General features: G+C 41.2%; 1 non-coding gene across 1 annotated transcript; it reads left to right on the top strand.

Annotated features, from left to right (window-relative positions):
• Positions 1-20710: 20710 nt before the first annotated feature.
• LOC112087907 lies at positions 20711-20816 on the top strand. The gene has a single exon (XR_002900313.1). It is a non-coding gene; the product is annotated as a small nucleolar RNA R71 (small nucleolar RNA).
• The last annotated feature ends 1172 nt before the right edge of the window (positions 20817-21988 follow it).

The raw sequence follows: 21988 nt of genomic DNA, 5'->3' as shown, positions 1-21988 counted from the left end.
AGAAGGAGTCGCCGAAGGAGCCACCATCGATCTCCATCTTCACCCTCGTTCTTCGTTCTTTACCTTTCTCTTATTTAATTTCCAGCAAACTACAATACTTCTGTGATGTTTTTATACACTATGATTGAGTAATTCCCTTGTTGGGTTTTTAGGGATTATTCAAAGGAATTCATGGATTGATTTCTGGTTTGTTAGATTAGGGTTTATCTTTAGAGTTCTTCGTCTAAATCTGCGTTCGTTTATGTGGCTTTGATCGATAATCTAGCTACTGCGATTAGGTTGATTTACTCACCGAAAGTGTTGTTGAATCGATTAACCCTATTTAGTGTAACAAATTCTCTTAGACGGCGTGAGTCGATCTAAAGCGTTTCCTGAAATTATCAAACTAATTTATCTAGAAATTTAGAGAACTGAATGGGAGTTTAGTAAATCTGAGTGAATTGATTTGTGATTAATACTACGTGAGTAGGTTAGTCTGAGTTTGATTTCAGGAACACATCTATAGAAAACTCTATGTTTAATTCTCTTGTTAGCTAGTCTATGATTTTCCGGTGAATTTCCTAACGCCCAACACCTTCTCATATTGATTTTATCTTACTGTTTACTAGTTTTTAAATTTATTATTTGCTATTTTCGTCACTGTTCACAACCCCCAAACAAACACCCATATTTTCATCTTAGCTCAGTTCTCATCTCAAGTAAACTCGTATTGCAGTTACTTGGTCTTCAGTGGATTGACCCCTAAGTACTACAACGTACATCTGTGCGCTTGCAGAAAACTAGGGTTAAAACCTGAGCACATCAGTCATTGGAACCTATGTGATCTTCTTGTCTTTGAACTCAAATGAATAGTGATTTGTAAAACCATTATGGGTTACCCTTCGATCATACTGCCATGGCCTTCCAAGTAGAACATGACTGGCATCTATTTGGGAGCACATCACAAATGATTTCGTCCTCATACTTTCCAATGGTTATGGGAACCATCACTTGGCTGTTCACTTGCATCTCACCACTATCATTGAGCCACTGAAGTTTGTAAGGCTTTGGGTGCTTCTTTACTTTCATTCCAAGCTTTTCACGATGGTAACACTCGCCACAAGTGCACAACTCCCTCCATCAATAATGAGGCTGCAAACATTTCCTTGGACATGGCATCTAGTGTGAAACAAGCTCTCTCTCTGCTGCTGCTCTTCGGGTTTAGGTTGTACACTTAGTGATCTTCTTGCTACCAACAGCTTTCCCTGAACTGGCATCTCCACATATTCTTCTAAAGATGACTCTGAATCAGGAACTTCTTCAGCTTCTGATTCGATATCTCCATTGTCTAAGAGAATCATGATCTTCTGGTTGGGACATTCATTGGCAAAGTGTCCTTTCCCTTGACACTTGAAACATCTCACGTTTTGAGCCTTCGAAGAAGTAGCCACGCCCTTTGCTTTTGCATCTTGACTCGTGGTGTACTGATTTGCCTCCATTTTTGGCTTAACAACTTGTCTTTCTTCTGCTTGGTGGCTCGGCTTGGTGTTATAAACTCCAGCTCCATAAGATGGTCTAGTGGAACCCCTCCTCTTGAGTTATTGCTCTACAAGGATCGCCTTATGGTGCATTTCTTCTAGATCCACATAATGTTGCATCTCAAGCCTGTCTTCAGCATCTCGGTTCAAGCCACCCATGAATCGAGCCATGGTTGCTTCACTATCGTCAGATACATCAGCTTGTGCATGAGAGTCTCCATCTCCTGGTAGTATTCTTCAACACTCCTATTGCCCTGAGTTAGCCTCCTTAGTCTGTGATGCAGCTCTCGGTGGTGATGACTGGGAACAACCCGTTTCCTCATCATAGCCTTCATCTCTGTCCAAGTTTCCACCGGATACTCTCCACTGCGTCTTCTAGAGGTCACCAACTGATCCCACCAACTAAGTGCATAATCATAAAACTCTGTGGCTGCAACACGCACTCTGTTGATCTCTGTATAGTGTTGGAAATTGAAGACAAGTTCTATCTTCTTTTCCCACTCCAAATATACATCTGGGTCGTTCTTCCCATGGAAGGGTGGAATCTTAAGTTTAAGACCCCCTAAGTTGTCAAGTTGTAGTTGCTGCCCTCTGCCTTCTCTTTCACCCCTAGGTCTTCTTCTACTACCTTGAGATGAGTGACCATCATGGCTGTAATAGTTTTCTGCTTCTTCGTCTCTAGGCTGTCTTAGTGGAGCTATTTCCGGGAACCTTGCTTGTTGAATCTCGTTTTGAATTAGGTCTAACCTCTGTTGCATTGGCTCCATTACAGCTATCATCATTTGTTGAAAATTGGCACGCAACGCTTCTAGCATCAATTGGTTTGGTTGTTGATTGTTGTTTTGATCTCCATTGTCAGACATCTTAACCTGCAAAACTAAACAAACAGATTAAAAGTAAAGAGTCCTCACAAGTATTTAAAACTCTCCAAACTGTTTATCTCTCCAAGTGTTTCACTCTTCTCTCAAAGTGTTCTCACAAAGCAACGAATTTCACAAAGGTTCTTATAGAGCAAACTAATCAAACCGATGATAAATCCAATAAACACAAGAAGAAGATGAAGAGACAAGATAGAAAGAACTAAAAAATATTTTTCTTTTTTAAATATAGAAATCGATCTACCAGTCTTCTAAACACAAGTTTCCTTTTTTTTTGGATTTTTTTTTCTGGGCTGGATCGACTAGAACAGATAGATAGATAAGAAGAAAAACAAAAAAAAAAGAATATGAATAGGTGAGAAAGATGATAAGAAACAGATTACCAAACTTCAAGTGTAGCTCTGATACCACTTGATAAGATCCTCCCAAGGATTGGCACTTGAAGTTGGCAAAAGGATAGGCTTTGATTCTAAGAAGCCAGAAAACTTCTAAGAACAAAGAAAATGGATCGATAGGTCACACAAGAGTTGCGGAAGGCTCTTGGTATTTCTAACTTGACTCCTAGGATATAACACACCTAGACAAGCCAAGGGTGATTGTTGGATATTACACACCAGCAATCGATTTGCTCACAAAGAACAAAAGTGAACGAAGCAAAAAAGAGTTTCATAAAAAAGATTGGTTGATTTTATTCATGATCTTACATATGCTTATATAGAAAAGCAAAAGATCTAGTCAAAGAAAGAAAACTCGAAAATTACACAAAGACTTAAATTAAATGCTAAGTTTGAATGACCCTTGAGCTTATTTTGCCTCTTGTGATGCCTTGGTCGAATTTGTTGTTGGGCTAAGTCTTTTTTCTTCATTTTTGGGCTTGTAATCCAACCAGAATTCAGTTATTCTTCTCTTGATGGGCCAGGTCGAATTTCCCTTGATCTTTTGATGAGTTAGGCCTAGTTGAGATGTGATCCATTGCCTCATTAAAATCTTTACTGGAAAACCCATTGGGACAAAACCAAGGATAAGGAAAAAGAGTACAATAGACACACATCTTTGGGGCTAAATTCAGTCTTGTTCTTAAACTTGGATTATTGTCAAATGAGTTGTTGCTCTTGATTTGTATTCTGGATCCACATTTCTTCAAGTTTCCCTCGGCTTCTTTTGCATCTCCAACTGGTTCAAGCTCTGCTACAAGGTTCATTGCCTTAGTGCTGCTCAGGATCATAACATAAGCTTCTATGAAACGTAATCTCACATTTAATTGATCTATTAACTCTTTCAGCTTAGCTTTTTTGTTCTGCTTTTTTGGGGCTCTTAAGGCTCTGGGGTATGGTGGTTTAGGTTTGTATATACGAGCTGGTAGAGGAGGGATTGGATCATATCCGAGAATTTCTTGTGACGTCTCTTCTCTTACTTCTTCTCCATTATTCTCCCCTACCACTATTTCTTCAGCGTCTTCAATCGTAATTCTTTCTCTCTCCTTTTCCTTGTCTTTTTCTTCGGGATCCTTTGGGAATTCAGGCTCTTTGTAAGCTAGACCACTCCTAAGGGTGATCGCTTTCACATGGTCAGAGGGGTCTGTTTCCTTTAAACTTTCAAAAGAACATTCACTTGGCTCCTTCTCGGAATAATCTGTGTCTTTAGACTTATCTTTGATCATCAAACTAAGAATAGTGGAAAATTTATCATTGAAATCTTCTTGCATCCTTTCTATTTTTGAGCTAAGATCACTGATATCCCTAGTCTTCGATTTTTGAAGCTCTAGAATCCTTTTGTTTAGATTTTCAGCTTCAGAGGAGGGAAAACTAGAATATGGAATGTAATCAGATTGAGCAGCCAAGATTGGCTAAGGGTTAGCCGCGGTCGTAGGTCTTGCGACAGTGATGGAATGGTCCTTGTCCGCAGTCAGGATTGACACGACCATGGTGAAAGCAAGTTTGGCCGTGGTCTGAAAGAATGTACCCACAGTGATCAGGTACAAAAGGAATATCTTTAATTTGTATACACTTCTTCGGTGTTCATCATCTCTTGATTATAAGAACCACTTGGGTTGTTCAAATCATCAAAGTTACACACTGTTTGTGCGTTGTTTGATTGTTGCAATCCAAGTTGATTCATTATTTGATATAGACATTTCATAACTTACGAAATCTCTTCTCTCCTTAGGAAGTGCAGATTTACCAAAGTTTGCCCGGTTACAGATACTTCCTGCAAGGTTGTTTATGAAAACATGAGCGTCTTCTGCAGACCTAGTGGAGAAATCTCCATTACTTGAGGTGTCGAAAGAATGTTGCAATTCTCAAGTTACGCCTCTGATGTGCTCAGGTTTTGACCCTAGTTTTCTGCAAGCGCACAGATGTACGTTGTAGTACTTAGGGGTCGATCCACTGAAGACCAAGTAACTGCAATACGAGTTTACTTGAGATGAGAACTGAGCTAAGATGAAAATATGGGTGTTTGTTTAGGGGTTGTGAACAGTGACGAAAATAGCAAATAATAAACTTAAAAACAAGTAAACAATAAGATCAAATCAATACGAGAAGGTGTTGGGCGTTAGGGAATTCGCCGGGAATCATAGACTAGCTAACAAGAGGATTAAACATAGAGTTTTCAATAGATGTGTTCCTGAAATCAAACCCAGACTAACCTACTCATGCAGTATTAATCACAAATCAATTCACTCAGATTTACTGAACTCCCATTCAGTTCTCTAAGTATCTAGACAAATCAGTTTGATAATTTCACAAAACGCTTTAGATCGACTCACGCCGTCTAAGAGAATTTGTTCATCTAAATAGGGTTAATCGATTCAACAACACTTTCGGTGAGTAAATCAACCTAATCGCAGTAGCTAGATGATCGATCCAAGCCACATAAACGAAACACAGATTTAGACGAAGAACTCTAAAGATAAACCCTAATCTAACAAATCAGAAATCAATCCATGAATCCCTTTGAAAAATCCCTTAAAACCCAACAAGGGAATTACTCAATCATAGTGTATGAAAACATCACAGAAGTATTGTAGTTTGCTGGAAATTAAATAAGAAAAAGGTAAAGAACGAAGAACAAGGATGAAGATGGATATCGATGATGACTCCTTCGACGACTCCTTCCTCTCCCGAAGACGGCTACTCCGAGGCGTGTGGCCCTTCTCTGCTCTCTCTCCACAACTTGGTCATTAGAATGACCTAAAACAAGTATATATAGCCTTCTGATTCGTTGGAAACGTCTAGGGTTTGAAGAATATCTATTGGGCTGAACTTGGGCTTGAATGAGGTCACTTTCGGACATCAATGTTGTCTGGCTGCGATCGCGGTGTTCCTGACCGCGGGGAATCATGGTCTGGCCGCGGTCGCGGCCTATGCTCTCCTTCGAGACTGCATTTTTTGTCTTTAGTGCATCGGAAATATCTGAATATCTAATCGTTGGATTGTCTCCAAACGAATTGTATTAGAAATGTGGTTGTCTCTTCTATCTTTTCACAAATTTAGGGGATGATCAGACGGTGAGAAGGTCTCCATCGAGTACCATACTTCTGACGGTCTTCATTTATCCAAAATCGCTCATTTGTTCCAAATTGCACATCTTTAGTCCAAATTTCCTGAAAAGTCTTTTAAAACTCTAAAACATAGAAATCACTTAAAAACAATTGAAAACATAGTTAAAACACCTGTATAAGATATTAAAACGATCCATAAAAATGGTCAAAATCCGGTGTTATCAACTCCCCAAGACTTAAACATTTGTTTGTCCTCAAACAAAACATAGATCAAGCCAGGAAAGAATCTTTTAAAACCTGCAGGAACTAAACAATATCTCAGTGACCGTCCTTCTAAACCATAACCTATCGTAAAACATCTATCTGGATATTGTCTAGAAAATTCTCACCAAAATCTACACACTTAGATCTAGCTTCCAGTAAACTAGCTCTTTACATTCATTAAGTGCATAGTGAATTCTCATTAAAAACATCATTCAGGGTAGACGGCGTTGGTAATTAAGAACTATTTAAGTGGTGGAGTTTAAGGGTTTCGGGTTACCTGAAGAACTGGAGGATGCAAGATATTATGCAAAACCGCAAGAGAGAGAAAGACCTGTTGATGACCGCAGATTTTCAGTCACTTCTCCTTTGCCAAATGTTGTGGCATAATTTTCTCTATTGTTGTAAACAGCTACTTCCCCCAGACTTAGATCTTTTCCGGGAATCAGAAAGATAATCTCTAAAACTCCAAATAATCGAATCAAGCTTGCCTCAAGTATAAAATTCGATCTTTTTAGACTCTCTAAGGTTTTTATTTCCTTTCCTTTCTTATTTTTTTCTTTCTTCTCTTTTTCGTTTTTTTTTTTTTTGAAGAGGAAACACTTTTATAGAGAGAGAAAGTCTAAAGTACGAAAATTTACCAAGATTTTGAAGTTTTTCCAAGGCAAACTGAGTTTCTCCTTTTGTTGAATCATTCCAATGAAATCGCAGGTCTCTGTCTTTAGTGACTGAAAACTGCGTTGATCCTCTTTCTCTCTGGCGTTTTTGCACATATCTGCATATAGGACAATGAAAAACAAGAGTGCATGTGGTTTGAAAGAGGCTGTGTTACGGTGGGAAACTAGCTAAAGGTTAACTAGCCATTCAGGATCAACAAAGAGTGGTAAAAAGGATAAAGGAGTCCTGAATGTATGATTCGTTTCCCTGATCTAATGCTTTAATGAGAAATTTAAGTCAAGATTAAGTCCAAATAAAATGAGCTAGTATATCCTGTCAGAAAGAATCTCCATGAATAGAAATCCTCTGGTGGGAGTTCGTAGTGTAAGTACTCTAGCTACCGCCTAATCTAGGCCTAAATCACAGAAAGAGCAAAAAACGAGGAAATAGGCGCATCTGCTAAGGAGATCTGATCTTCCTTTTCTTCTTGAATGTCTGCAAGATATGGCTTAAGACGTTGTCCTTTGACAGTGAAATCACCTCCTTGGCCATTCCATAAAACCACAGCACCATAGGTCCAGACCATCGAGATTTAAGCTTTCCGGGAAACAATTTTAGACGTTTGAACCTGGTCATTAGGTGAGAACGTCTTATGAACTATTTTCCTGTCATAAAACTCCTTCGTCTTCTCCTTATAGATCTTAGAATTCTCATAGGCGTTATGGCGAATCTCGTCTAACTCATTTGCCGTCTGGATATCGTAATTCAGCTTTCTTATTGCCCATTCTGCCCTGAGCTCTAACTCCCATGGAAGATGACAAGTCTTACCATAAACAAGTTGAAAAGGTGTAGTACCCAATGGGGTTTTGAACGCAGTTCTATATGCCCAAAGAGCATCATCAAGCTTTGCTGACCAATCTTTTCTTGTTGGTCCTATTGTCTTTTTCCAAAATTCTTTTGAATTCTCTGTTTGATACCTCCACTTGGCCACTCGTCTGTGGGTGATAAGGTGTAGCTACCTTATGTTTCACTCCATTTTTCTTCAAGAGATTCTCAAGAATGTGAAAATCAACAGGAACAAGACACCCTCCTGCTTGCACCATCAAATCCGCTACGAAATCGTTCGGAATTGTACTTGAATTGTCTCCAAACTTAACAGAACCGTGAGGAGGTTTGATATCACACATCCCCAGCTTGGTTGCAATTGCTTTAGACATCACGTTCACATTTTCTCATGTGTCCCATAGAGAGTTAAGAAATTCCACACCTTCAATTATGCAGGGGAAGACAAACTTCACCGAATCATTTATCTTATAAAGCTTCCTTTGGTGTAGAACATTTCCTATTGCATCATACCCTTCAGGACATGCTGGAGATTCAACTTCAGTGTCCTGATTGCTAGGAATAGGCGTGACTTCTCTCTCACCATCAGTGTCTATGACATTGCAACGCCACATTGCATTGTCTACGGTTTTTCCCGGAAGATGATCATCTTGTCTCTTCACACTTTCTCCAACTTGTCCGATTTGTTTCTAGAGCATCATAACATGAGTTGAGAGGTTAGTTGATAACACCGTATTTTGACCACTTTTATGGATCATAATTATGTCTTATGCAGGTATTTTAACTCTGTTTTCAATGGTTTTTAAAGTGTTTTCAATGTTTTAGAGTTTCAAAAGACTTTACAGGAAACTTGGGAAAAAGATATGCAATTTGGAACAAATGAGCAATTTTGGATAAATGCAGACCGTCAGAAGTATGATAAGCTTTCTAATGCACTTGGTTTGGAGAAAATCCAACGGTTAGATCTTCAGATAATCCCGATGAAAGAATGGCAGAAAATACAGTTTCGGAAGAGAGCCATGTGCCGGGACTGCGACCGCGGACATTGGTCGTTCACTTTCCAGACGACTTATTTAAAGCCCAGATCAATTCCTTTCGTTATTTTTGAAGCCCTAAGTGTCCAGGACCACTCCAGAAGCTATAAATACCTCCTTTAGGTCATTCTAAAGGGTGTGTTCTTTTCTGTACTTAAATTTTCGTGTGAGACTCAAAACCCTAGAGAGGGAGGCCACCCTTTTAGAAGAATGAGCCGCCGAAGGAGAGCATCATCGCGCCTCCGCCGTCGACTCTGTTCTTCGTTCTTCTTCCCTCTTTTATTTAACTTCCTGCAAATTTCAGTACTTTGTGATGCTTTGTTACAATATGTTTGAGTAGTTACCCAGTTGAGTTTAAAGGGATTTTTCAAAGGGAATTTTGTGTGTCTTATCTATGAATCGATAGATTTAGGATTTATTTTCTTCTAGATGTTCTTCGTTTGCCTTTAATCTTACTGCGTGATTCTCTGCTGGCCACTTAGAAGCCGATCTGGTATGATATGTTGCGAAAGCTTTCATTGATTGTCTGAACTAGGGTGAAACGAGCAATAATTATATAGGAGTGGAAACCTACCTGTAGTTGAGTTGTGAATGTTGATGAGTCTTGTTCTGCTATTGCATCTTCTCCCTTCCAGGATCAGAGTGGAAACCTACTGATCAGGGTTGCGAGAGATAGTTGTTTAGTGCTGCGAAAGTAGGCTATTCATACTTCCGTGTCTCGAGTTCTAGAACATATGTAGTTGTTTACCTTTATCACTTGTTTAAAATCGACATAGCTTAGTCTATGAACCCCTGCGAAACCCCTTGATGCCCAACGTTTGTCTTTAATTGATTACAACCTTCGATTTTATTTGCTTTACATTCGATTTTTACTTGCTTGCACTTGCTTCCGTTTTTAATTGCATTTAATTTCTTTGCTTTGTAGTTTAGATTTAGTGACAACCAAAAACCAAAACCAAAACCCAAAACTATTTATTTCTAGTCTGATTTAAGCATTGCCATGAATTCATACTGAAACAACTAAGTCTCTATGGATCAATACCCTAAGTACTACAGCGCAGATCTGTGCACATGCAGACATTTAGGGGTTATAAATTTAAAACCTGAAGCTTAGTAGAATGAAACAATACCCCATTTACAATCGCATCATTAGTGAACTTCTCAAGTGACTCCTCATTGTTCTTGTTGAGGTGATCATACATGATGTCTAACTTGTACCCAAGATCATTCATGTTGTCTAACTTAAGCTCAAGGTTGCAAGTGTCTTGGGCGATTTTTTCACGTACCTCAGCGATTCGTCTCTCGATAACTTCAGTGCTTTTTGAACTATCTATGGTTTGTGATAGCTGCACGTCCATGCTATCAACATGAGTGGAAAGAGCTTCAAATTTACCATTAAGGTCAGTGTATAAACAGTCCACTCTTATATCCACATCATCTGCTAATCTTTTCAGCTTCGTAAGAAGTGGTTGCACCATAAGCTCGAGCTTGTTGTCTTGAGAGGTTGGAGATGATTTTGGAGCAGATTGGAGGTTCATATGGGCGTGATCTTGTGCTCCAAGTTGATGATTAATCTCAGCTGCATTAACTGCTTCGCATGGATTATTGCAAGTGTCTATTGTTATCGCCCATCTCAAATTATTGTGTGTGTGTGTTTTTTTTTTTTTAGTTTATATATATATATATATATATAAATTTTTATGTTAATATATATATACTTTTATATAAAATAATAATTAATTTTTTTATAGTTATATATATAGATTTATATTTATTCGTTTTTATATTAATTTATATATATGAATATATATTTTATATAAAATAATAAATATATATATATATATATATATTATTTTTTTTTTCAAAAATGAACAAGAGAACGTACCTTAGACCCGATTCTGACCTGAAACTCATAGGCAACGTTAAAGGTCCCCAGTAACGGCGCCAAAAACTTGATGTGCTCAGGTTTTAACCCTAGTTTTCTGCAAGCGCACAGATGTACGTTGTAGTACTTAGGGGTCGATCCACTGAAAACCAAGTAACTGCAATACGAGTTTACTTGAGATGAGAACTGAGCTAAGATGAAAATATGGGTGTTTGGTTGGGGGTTGTGAACAATGACGAAAATAGAAAATAATAAACTTAAAATCTAGTAAACAATAAGATCAAATCAATACGAGAAAGTGTTGGGCGTTAGGGAATTCGCCGGGAATCATAGACTAGCTACCAAGAGGTTTAAACATAGAGTTTTTCTATAGATATGTTCCTTAAATCAAACCCAGACTAACCTACTCACGTCGTATTAATCATAAATCAATTCACTCAGATTTACTAAACTCCTATTCAGTTCTCTAAGTATCTAGACAAATCAGTTTGATAATTTCACAAAACGCTTTATATCGACTCACGCCGTCTAAGAGAATTTGTTCATCTAAATAGGGTTAATCGATTCAACAACACTTTCGGTGAGTAAATCAACCTAATCGCAGTAGCTAGATGATCGATCCAAGCCACATAAACGAAACACAGATTTAGACGAAGAACTCTAAAGATAAACCCTAATCTAACAAATCAGAAATCAATCCATGAATCCCTTTGAAAAATCCCTTAAAACCCAACAAGGGAATTACTCAATCATAGTGTATGAAAACATCACAGAAGTATTGTAGTTTGCTGGAAATTAAATAAGAAAAAGGTAAAGAACGAAGAACAAGGATGAAGATGGATATCGATGATGACTCCTTCGACGACTCCTTCCTCTCCCGAAGACGGCTACTCCGAGGCGTGTGGCCCTTCTCTGCTCTCTCTCCACAACTTGGTCATTAGAATGACCTAAAACGAGTATATATAGCCTTCTGATTCGTTGGAAACGTCTAGGGTTTGAAGAATATGTAGTGGGCTGAACTTGGGCTTGAATGAGATCACTTTCGGACATCAATGTTGTCTGGCTGCGATCGCGGTGTTCCTGACCACGGGGAATCATGGTCTGGCCGCGGTCGCGGCCTATGCTCTCCTTCGAGAATGCATTTTCTATCTTTAGTGCATCCGGAATATATGAAGATCTTACCGTTGGTTTGTCTCCAAACTAATTGCATTAGAAAGCTGGTTGTCTCCTCTATGTTGTCTCAAAGTTTGGGGATGATCAGACGGTGAGAAGGTCTTCATCGAGTATCATATTTCTGACGGTATGCATTTATCCAAAATCGCTCATTTGTTCCAAATTGTACATCTTTAGTCCAAGTCTCCTGAAAAGTCTTTTAAAACTCTAAAGCATTGAAATTACTTAAAAACCATTGAAAACAGAGTTAAACACCTGCAAAATATATTAAAACGATCCATAAAAACGGTCAAAATCCGGTGTTATCACATATAATTCTTCAAACGACTCGATATGGTCCATCGTGTGTTTGGTTGAGTAACCATAGTATTGATTCTATTGAACTAAATTGATATGGGGTACCTTTATTTTGGTTTTACCATCCTCTGGTATGGGTGGTTGAATAGCTCTTCAATATCCCGTAACTTTTCGAGTGAATCGAAGTTTCCTATTAGCTCATCATCATCCTCCCTTTTTATCGTTCCGATCAGCTTGTCATCATCATCGATCGGCTTGTTAAGCTTTCATTGCTCCGGTTATCATCCATGAGAGGTGGTGGATCACCGAGAGTTACGGGAACATCTTCCCGCTCTCCCATTGTCGAGTAACCTGAAACATTCAAAAGAAAAAGTAAAAATAAACAAGGGTTCTAATGGATTTAAGCTGAGATTCGCAACGAAATAGATCTAAATCCCTAGCAACGGCACCAAAAACTTGATGAAATGGAAAACGGGGGTGTGTTTACTAAGCTTCAGGTTCTAAATTTTAACACCTAAATGTCTGCAAGTGCACAGATGTGCGTTGTAGTACTTAGGGTATCGATCTACAAAGACTTAGTTGCTTCAGTACGAATTCACACTAATGCTTATATCAGACAAGAACTTAAATAAACTGGGTTTTGGTTTTGGGTGTCACTAAATCTAAACTAAAAAGCAAAGCAAGTAAAAAGCAAATAAAAATCGAAGGTGAAAGCAATTATAAACGGACGCCGGGCTTTAGGATATTCGCAGGGATTCATGGACTACACCTATGACGGAAATAAATGATAACGGTAATCAATTACGATGTTCTAGAACTTGAGCACGGTAGTATGACTAGCCTACTCTTTCAGAACTAACAAACTGTCAATCACGACTCTGACCAGTAGCTTTTGACCCGCCCAACCACAATTGTACGCAATAGTTTGAACAAGACTCATCTACATTCACAACTCACCCATAGGTAGGTTTCCATTCTTATGGCATGCTTGCTCGTTTCCCCTAGGTCAGATACCTAATGAAAACTTTCGCAACACCAATTATCGAGATTGAATTCTAAGTGGCCAGCAGAGAATCACACATTAAGAATAAGGGTTAACGAAGAACACCTAGAAGATTGTAAATCCTAAATCTAGCGATTCGTGGTATAGATACACGAAATTCCCTTTGAAAAATCTCTTTAAAACCAATTGGAAAACTACCCAGACATAGCGTATGTAAACATCATAGAGTAGTAGTTGCTGGAAATTAAATAGAACAAGGAAGAAGAATGAGAAATGGAGATGCAGATGGAGGCACGATGATGCTTTCCTTGGCGGGTCCTTCTAGGGTTTTTTGTAAGAATGAGACAGACACACAAATCTATCGGTCGAGAAGAATGTGGAGGCGAGAACTCGGTTGGTGTATCTGATAGCAGGGTTCCTGATGCAACTCGTCTTGCTCTTGCCTCCCAAGTAAGGTCCAAAAGCGATTGTTTCCCACAAAGCGGCCAACTCTTCTTTTGGGTACACGAACTTGTCAAGCGAGCTTCCATTCCTTTCAAAACCAAATATCTCATCAAGCTCCTTGAAACTGACCTTGTAGTGCACGCCTTCCATGTCAAACTCAATGTGGCCGAACCCTTTGCCATGTAAACGCTTGGGATCTCTCTTGGGATAGATGACAACCTCCAAAGTGGCAACAAACTGTTGTGTAATCCCTTCATAGGCAACATCGCTCATCGTGAAGAACTCAGCCAAACCCATGTTTTGAAAGATCAGAGTAACATCATCGAGTATCTCGAGCTTTCTCAACAACTCCATATCAGGGAACCGACCTTGAGCCACTCTTATAGAGTTAAAGTGGTCCAAGTACTCCTTAGTAGTTGGGAAATGTTCTTCCTCGGGCTCGGGCTTCGGTTCCTTCTTGGCTTTCTTGCCACAGTTGGCTTCATGAGGGACTATGGCTCTGAGCTCATCTTCGTCGGGTCCAATGGCTGCTTGCTTCCCATTCCTCCTTGATTCAAGAGCTGGTGCCGGAGTGAGCTCGGCGTTCCTTGCTCGTTTAGCAGCTGGCTCGCCATCGGGTCTTGTCGAGGTTTTCTTGCTTGTTCCTCCATTGCGTGCCACGACCACAACTTTTCCTTTTGTATCCCTCCTCTGAACCTCATTTTTGTTCGTCTCATGAGTAGGAACAGCTCGGTCGCCGGTCATCTGCAAGGCAGATTCTCAAAGAAACCGTTAGAATCAAGTATATCGATAAGCACATGTATCTCAAGATGGCAAGAACAGAGCTTTTTCTCTAAGAAGACCAGATTTATAGCTTTTTCAAACATCAAAGAGAGTATCAACAAGCTAGAACAACCGGAGAGAGACAAAAGATCTAGTCAGTTCAGCTCAACAACTCGGTTCACCATTTAAGCCGATTCCAAGCGCATATTCTCAAGAATTTTAAAAACTCAAGAACAAGTGATTTTCAGAGAAAAGACCTGTTTTTCATGTGTTGTCTATCCTGATAGAATTTTTAAAATTGTTCCCAAAGGTCAATACGTGCTAAAAGAATCGATTCCACATTTTACAAACATTTAAGCTCGCAAAGAATGAATGGAAAAAGATGAGTTCTTTAAGATGCAAATACCTTTGGGAATCCAAGATTCAAGCTCAGTGAGATGCTTATGCAGAATAGACAACACCCTAATGAGTCTAGAACGCTTGGAATCACGCGAAAAGAATGAGAAATGAAAGAGTTGTGTTCGTGAAATGCAGAGAAAAGAGAGAAGAAGGCAAACTCTGCGTTTTAGCTCGGTGTGGAGGCTGGTATGGGCTGGAGCACGCTTTCCAGCTGGCGTTTGGACTGTAGTGGGACTGGTCCCCCCTTCTCTTCCAGCTTCAGCCGTTGACCGCGCCAAAAACCGTCTTGACCGGGCGTTCAAATTCAAATTACCGCGCAAAAGACTTCAAATGGCGCGGTAAAGGAGTGACGTGGGCCGTACGGACTAAACCAATATTTCTCGTGTTAACTTGAGCGGCCTCGACTTCTTCCACCTCGAGGGCACCAAGCCGAGCGATTTAAGCTCATGTTAACGAGTAATTCTCTGTGGCCTTCACGTCTTTTCCATAGACCGCGTAAAGCCTCTTCTTCGATTTAAGTGTTCCAAGTGTTTTTGTTTTTGATCGTTCTTAAAACCGGGCACCTCGGCACGCTCCACCACGAGGGCATCATGCCGAGGCCACTTGTTTTAACAAAGAACACGTGAAGCTCGGGGGTTTAAACAGGCCGGCCTCGGTGTAAACTGGTCGCGGCCTCGGATCGAGGTGCTTACACCGTGAGCCTTCCCCACACTTAGTCATTTCTCCACAACAATTCTCAGACACGGCCATGATGAAATTAAGTCGAGGAATTTAGCTGAGGTACTCAAGCTTTCACTCGGTAAAAGGTGACCGCAGTATGAATATACCGAGGGTCGATACCGAGGCTATGTATGCTCTTTGACTTAATTCATCAGGCCGTGTCTTTTTCAAGCTTTCTCTCACTTTCATCCTCAAGGTTCACTGTCTAACTCCTGAAACACTTAACAAACCCTTCAAAAAGCTTCAAATAAAAAGAAAAAGAAGATGAAAAACGAAATATGTACAAGGATAAACTTGGGGTGTCTCCCAAGAGCACTTTGTTTAACGTCACTAAGTTTGACTTTTTATACCTTTTCAGGCTGATTCCGGTTCAAGAAGAGGAACTGAGGTAGCTCCCTCTCTTGCTTCTGATGCCAAGTAATGTTTTACCCTCTGACCGTTTACCACAAAACCTTGTCCATTTTTTCCTTTTAACACAACGGCTCCATAAGGCCTTACTTCAAGAATTGTGAACGGACCGGACCACCTAGACCTTAGCTTCCCAGGGAATAGCTTAAGTCTTGAGTTGAACAACAGAACTTGGTCCCCTTCTTTGAACTCTCTCTTGTGTATCTTCTTGTCATGGAGCGTCTTGGTCCTTTCCTTGTAAATTTTAGAGCTCTCAAAAGCGTCTAAAAGGATCTCCTCAAGCTCATGAAGCTGTAAAACCCTCTTCTCTTGTGCGGTCTGGATATCAAAGTTCAGAAGTTTCACTGCCCAAAGAGCTTTGTACTCCAGCTGAACCGGTAAATGGCAGCTTTTCCCATAGAGCAGGTTAAACGGTGAGGTTCCAATGGGGGTCTTGTACGCGGTTCTGTAAGCCCACAAGGCATCATCAAGTTTCTTGCTCCAATCCTTCCTAGATGAGCTCACAGTTCTTTCCAGAATGGCCTTAATCTGTCGGTTAGAGACCTCCACCTGGCCGCTGGTTTGCGGATGATAAGGGGTGGCCACCTTGTGCTTCACTCCGTGCTTCTTCAAAAGACTCTCAAGAGTCTTGTTGATAAAGTGGCTTCCCCCATCACTGATTACTATCCTTGGGACTCCAAACCGTGGGAAGATGATACTCTTGAAAAGTTTTACCACTACTTTTGAATCGTTGGTTGGAGATGCAACCGCTTCAACCCATTTACTCACATAGCCCACCGCGACAAGGATATACTGATTTCCATATGAGCTTACAAAGGGACCCATAAAATCAATGCCCCAACAGTCGAAGACCTCTACTTCAAAGATTGGGTTTTGGGGCATCTCATTCCTCTTGGATATGTTACCGTGCCTTTGACAAGCCTCACACCTCGATACCACTTCTTGAGCGTCCTTGAACATAGTCGGCCACCAGAAACCGCTTTGTAAAACCTTGGCAACCGTCTTGAATGCACCTAAGTGACCACCATAAGACGAGCCGTGGCATTCTTGTAACACCGGATGGATTTCTTCTTCGGCCAAGCATCGCCTATAGAGATGGTCCTTGTTAAGCACGTAAAGATAAGGCTCATCCCAATGATATCTCATCACATCTCTAAAGAACTTCTTCCTCTGATAAGTATCAAGATCCGGTGGCTCTAATCCGCAAGACAAGTAGTTCACTAGATCTGCAAACCATGGGAGGCTTCTTTCCTTGATCGTGTTGGCTTCCTCCACTTCTAAGTAAGACCGGACCAACATGAGATGTTCCTCGGGTAAAGCATCATCTATAGGGACTCGTTCTTCAATCCTCAGCCTTGAAAGATGATTTGCGGCTCCGTTTTCAATTCCTTTCTTGTCTAGTATCTCCATGTCAAACTCTTGGAGCAATAGGACCCATCTCAACAGCCTTGGCTTAGCGTCCTTTTTAGACATCAGATACCTCAAGGCCGCGTGATCCGTGTAAACCGTGACCTTTGATCCCACTAGATAACTCCTGAATTTGTCAAATGCAAACACAATGGCAAGCATTTCCTTCTCGGTGGTGGCATACTTTTCTTGAGCCGAGTCTAAGGTGCGGCTAGCATAGTAGATCACATAGAGCTTTTTATCTTTCTTCTGCCCCAAGACAGCTACCACGGCATAGTCAGATGCATCAGTCATCACTTCGAATGGTAAAGACCAATCGGGAGCTTGTACAATCGGTGCACTGATCAAAGCCTCCTTGATTCTCTTAAAAGATTCCTCACATTCTTCATCAAAGATAAACTCCACCTCTTTACACAATAGCCTCGTCAAAGGTCTAGCTATCTTGGAGAAATCTTCAATGAACCGTCTATAGAACCCTGCGTGCCCAAGGAAGCTTCTTATTCCTTTTACAGAATTCGGAGCTTGTAGGTTCACCATCACTTCGATCTTAGCCTTGTCCACCTCAATACCCTTCTCTGATACCTTGTGTCCCAAGAAAATGCCTTCTTGGACCATGAAATGGCACTTTTCCCAGTTCAAGACAAGTCTATGCTCCTCACATCGCTTTAGAACCTGAGATAGATTAGCAAGACATTCGGAGAAAGAGGAGCCGTATACGGAGAAATCATCCATAAACACCTCGACTTTCTCTTCAATTAGATCAGAGAAAATGTGCATTTTACATCTTTGAAAAGTGGCCGGTGCATTACACAAACCGAAAGGCATTCTCCTATAGGCATAAGTGCCATAAGGGCAAGTAAATGTCGTTTTCTCTTGATCTCGGGGGTCTATGTGTATTTGAAAGAAACCCGAGTATCCATCGAGAAAACAGAAATAAGGATGATTAGCTAGCCGTTCAAGCATTTGATCAATGAATGGTAAAGGAAAATGATCTTTTCTTGATGCAGAGTTAAAATTTCCTATAGTCAATGCACATGCGATGGCCGGTTATAGTTCTTTGGGCTATGAGTTCATCCTTATTGTTTTTCACCACCGTGATCCCACCTTTCTTGGGCACAACGTGTACAGGAGATACCCACCGAGAGTCAGAGATTGGATATATTATCCCTGCCTCAAGGAGCTTTAGTATCTCCTTCTTAACCACCTCTTTAAGGTTCGGGTTAAGGCGACGTTGGTGCTCAATAGAGGACATGGCTTGGTCCTCTAGGTGGATCCTGTGGGTACATATATCAGGAGAGATCCCTCTAATGTCAGCCAAGGAATACCCTATGGCTCTCCTGAATTTTCTTATTTCATTAAGCAATGCACGTTCTTCATGTTCAAGCAAGCTATCGTTTATGATCACAGGGAAAGTAGAGTTTAGACCAAAGAACGCATACCTGAGCCCTGTTGGTAGAGGTTTGAGCTCAACAGGGGGTGCGTCAGCCTCATTCCAATCGGCATTAAAGCTGCATTGACCTGGAACAGCTTCCTCGGCCTTTTCTTTGTTCTCGCGCGGTTCACCATCGGCCTCGGCACAAGCTGTCACGGCCATGATATCCCGAGGTATCTCCTCTATTCCCTTGGATCCCTCGCTGTCTAGTATGTCGAGGCCACTCTTCCCGAGCTCCAAAAACCTCGCCTCAGCTCCAAGTTCCCTCGGTTGGTCCAAAAGACGCTTGTACACCTCGCTTTCCTCGTTCAAATACCCGTGCTCGCTTTTCTGCGTTTAATTCTTCTAGGAGCTCATCAGCTAGCTCCTCCATAACTTCCACATAGAAAACCTGACCTCCAATGGTCGGTTTCTTCATCATTTCCTTCACGTTGAACTTCATAGTCTTGGAACCGATGTGTAGTTCAATCATACCTCCTCTCACATCTATTATGGCTCCTGCGGTTGCTAGGAACGGTCGGCCCAAGATGATAGGGTCTAATGGTTCCTCGTCCATCTCAAGAACTATGAAGTCCGTGGGGATTTCTATCTCACCGATTCTCAAAGGTAAATCCTCAAGCAAACCCACCGGTAAGCGAACCGATCTATCAGCTAATACAAGAGAGATCTTGGCCGGCTTGTAGCTTTTGTATCCCAATCTCTTGGCAGTTTGAGAACTTCAAGTGACCTAAAGCACACGGTAGAGTAAAGCTGCCCGGATCGGATAGCTTCCTTGGTATAGATCTTCTTTGTATTATGGTGCTGCACTCATGGCTCAGTATTACCATACCCTGGAGCTCCTTTGTCTTGTTGAGGATCGCATCCTTTAGAAATTTCCCAAGCTGAGGTATAGCTAAGAAAGCATCTATGATGGGTAAGGTAAGTTGCGTGTTCTCCAAGTGTTTCTCAAAGACCGCCTTGGCTTTGTCTAAGATTTTCTTTTTGAAACGCCCTGGGAATGGTATCTTGGGTTGGTAAGGTGGTGGTGGAACGTATGGCTTTTCAAGCTCGGTTGTCTTTTCCACCTCTTTTCCTTTGTCCTTGAACGGTTCCTTCTCAATAACCGCTTCTTTACACGCATCATCTGAGGCTGCCTCCCCCTCTAATTGCTCATTGGCCTCAATGAGCTTTGTCTTAGGCGTTTGAGCTTGTAATTCCTTACCACTCCTCAATGTGATGGCGTTCACATACTCCTTGGGGTTCGGCTCCGGCTTACCTGGTAAAGCCGGGCCTCGTGGTGATGTAGAGGCTTGGTTTTGCTTAAGCTCCCTGATGTCTTGCTGCATTGTCGCGTGCTGGCTCTCAACTCTCTGCTGACCCTGTAACAGTTGTTGTAAGATCCCACAGACATCGGTTCCCATCTGATTCTGACCCGTTCCCTGAATCTGTTGCTGATTACCCAACGGCTGCGGATTGAACCCTGGTGGAAACTTGTGTTGCTGCGGTTGTCTGGTGAAGTTGTTACCCTGAGCCGCTTGATTCTGCTGAGTGTAGCCGTGCTGTTGCCCACTGAACTGTTGCTTGGGCTGAAAGGTATTCAGAAAAGGAGCTTTTTGAGCATAGCTTTGTTGTTGTTGTTGAGCAGGGTACACTTGGACTTGAGGGTTAGCTACATTCGGGTTTCTGTATGAGAGGTTTGGGTTAGTGCTGTAGTTGTTAAACCGCTGATACCTCTGCTGATTCCCTATGTAGTTCAGCTCTTCTTGAGTTAGACCATCTTCATTAACATTGTCAAAACTTGGCCCTTGCTCATCAAACTCGCCTACAAAGTGTATTGGCTTTTGAGTTGCCATTAAAACCTTGTCAAGCTTGCTCTGAAGCTCTCTTATATCCTTTTTCATACGCTGTTCATCACTAGATCTCTCTGTACGGTTTGCTCTATCAAAGTCTTCACCATACGTGTCATTAGACATGGCTAGGTTCTCGACTAGTTCCATTGCCGCATTGATCTCTTTCCCAAGAAAATTTCCACTTGAAGCTGTATCGAGTTGGTTTCTGATCTTGGGGAGTGCACCTCGGTATAAAGTACTCAAGAGGGATGCCTCTGAGAAGCCGTGGTGTGGACATTGGTTAGTATAGCTCCTAAACCGTTCCAAGCCTCACTAAAAGTCTCGTTGTTGTGCTGCGTGAAACTTGAGATCTGATTCCTGAGCTTAGCCGTTCGTGATGTGGAAAAGAACTTTGATAAGAACGCTAGTTTACATTGCTCCCATGTCTGCATAGAACCCCTCGGGAGGTTATTTTCCCACTGGTGAGCTTTATCACCGAGGCTGAATGGGAACAAGCGTAGCTTGAAGCTATCTTCCGAGACGCCATTGATCTTGGTTAAGTCGCAAACTCGATCAAACTGATCTAGATGCTCAAGAGGGTCTTCTCCAGCTAGACCGTGAAACTTTGAGTTCTGCACAATATTGAGCAGGGAAGATTTGACTTCAAAGTTGTTATTCTGAACCGGTGGAGCTTGAATCCCGGCTCGGTATTGGTGCGCATTAGCTCGGTCGTTCTCTCCAACAAAGACCGGAGGAGGTTGTCTCTGAGCTTGTGGCGGTAGCGGATGAACATGATGGGCTTGTTGCTCGTTCCTATTAGCTTGTTGTTGGTTTTGCTGAGCAAGCCTCTCATTCCTTTGAGCCTGTTGTTGGTTAATATAGGCTTGTTGTTCATTTCTTCCTGCCTGCGCCTGATTAGCCTGAGCCTGGTGCTCGGCTTCTTGAGCCTGTTGCTCGATTCTTTGCTGTTCTGCCATTCCAAGTCTTTCAAAGTGCCGTTCTCTCTCGCGAGCTCGCCTCTCAATCCTATTGATGTTATTGTCGTACGGTAAAGGCGGTTCTGTGCTATGAGACCTTGTTTTCATGCACCTGAAATCGAAACAAGAACTTGCAAAAGAGTCAGTAAAACAAAAGAAAGTAAAGTCTTGATCTTAAGAACAAATAAGAGAATAATGCTCCTGCAAGTCGGCAACGGCGCCAATTGATAACTAAGAGTTTCCACTCTTTAAAGAGGTTATCAATACCCCTGTCCTTTGTAGTACAAGGGGTTATCAAACCAAACTTGTAATGGAGACACTATCTATGTCATTTGTTGCCTTAAGTCAAGAGAGAATAGCAAGGGTTTTTAGCTAGACTAATTAACAAGTAAATAAGCAAGTAATGAAACAAAAGAAGAGATTTAAACAAAGCTAAGTTGCAAATGACAAATGAATGGTTCGGATGATGATAATATAAGATAAAGGCAGAAGCTTTAGACAGGATACTTGACTCGGGTGCTTCCAAGCTAAACTAATGGGCTAATGAATCATTTTATCAAGCGATTTCATTTAACTTTGAA

This window comes from Eutrema salsugineum, unplaced genomic scaffold (assembly GCF_000478725.1).
Source record: "Eutrema salsugineum unplaced genomic scaffold, Eutsalg1_0 scaffold_16, whole genome shotgun sequence".
Classification (NCBI taxonomy): domain Eukaryota; kingdom Viridiplantae; phylum Streptophyta; class Magnoliopsida; order Brassicales; family Brassicaceae; genus Eutrema; species Eutrema salsugineum.
The sequence above is the reverse complement of the archived record's forward strand: the minus strand, read 5'-3'. Positions and strand labels throughout refer to the sequence as shown.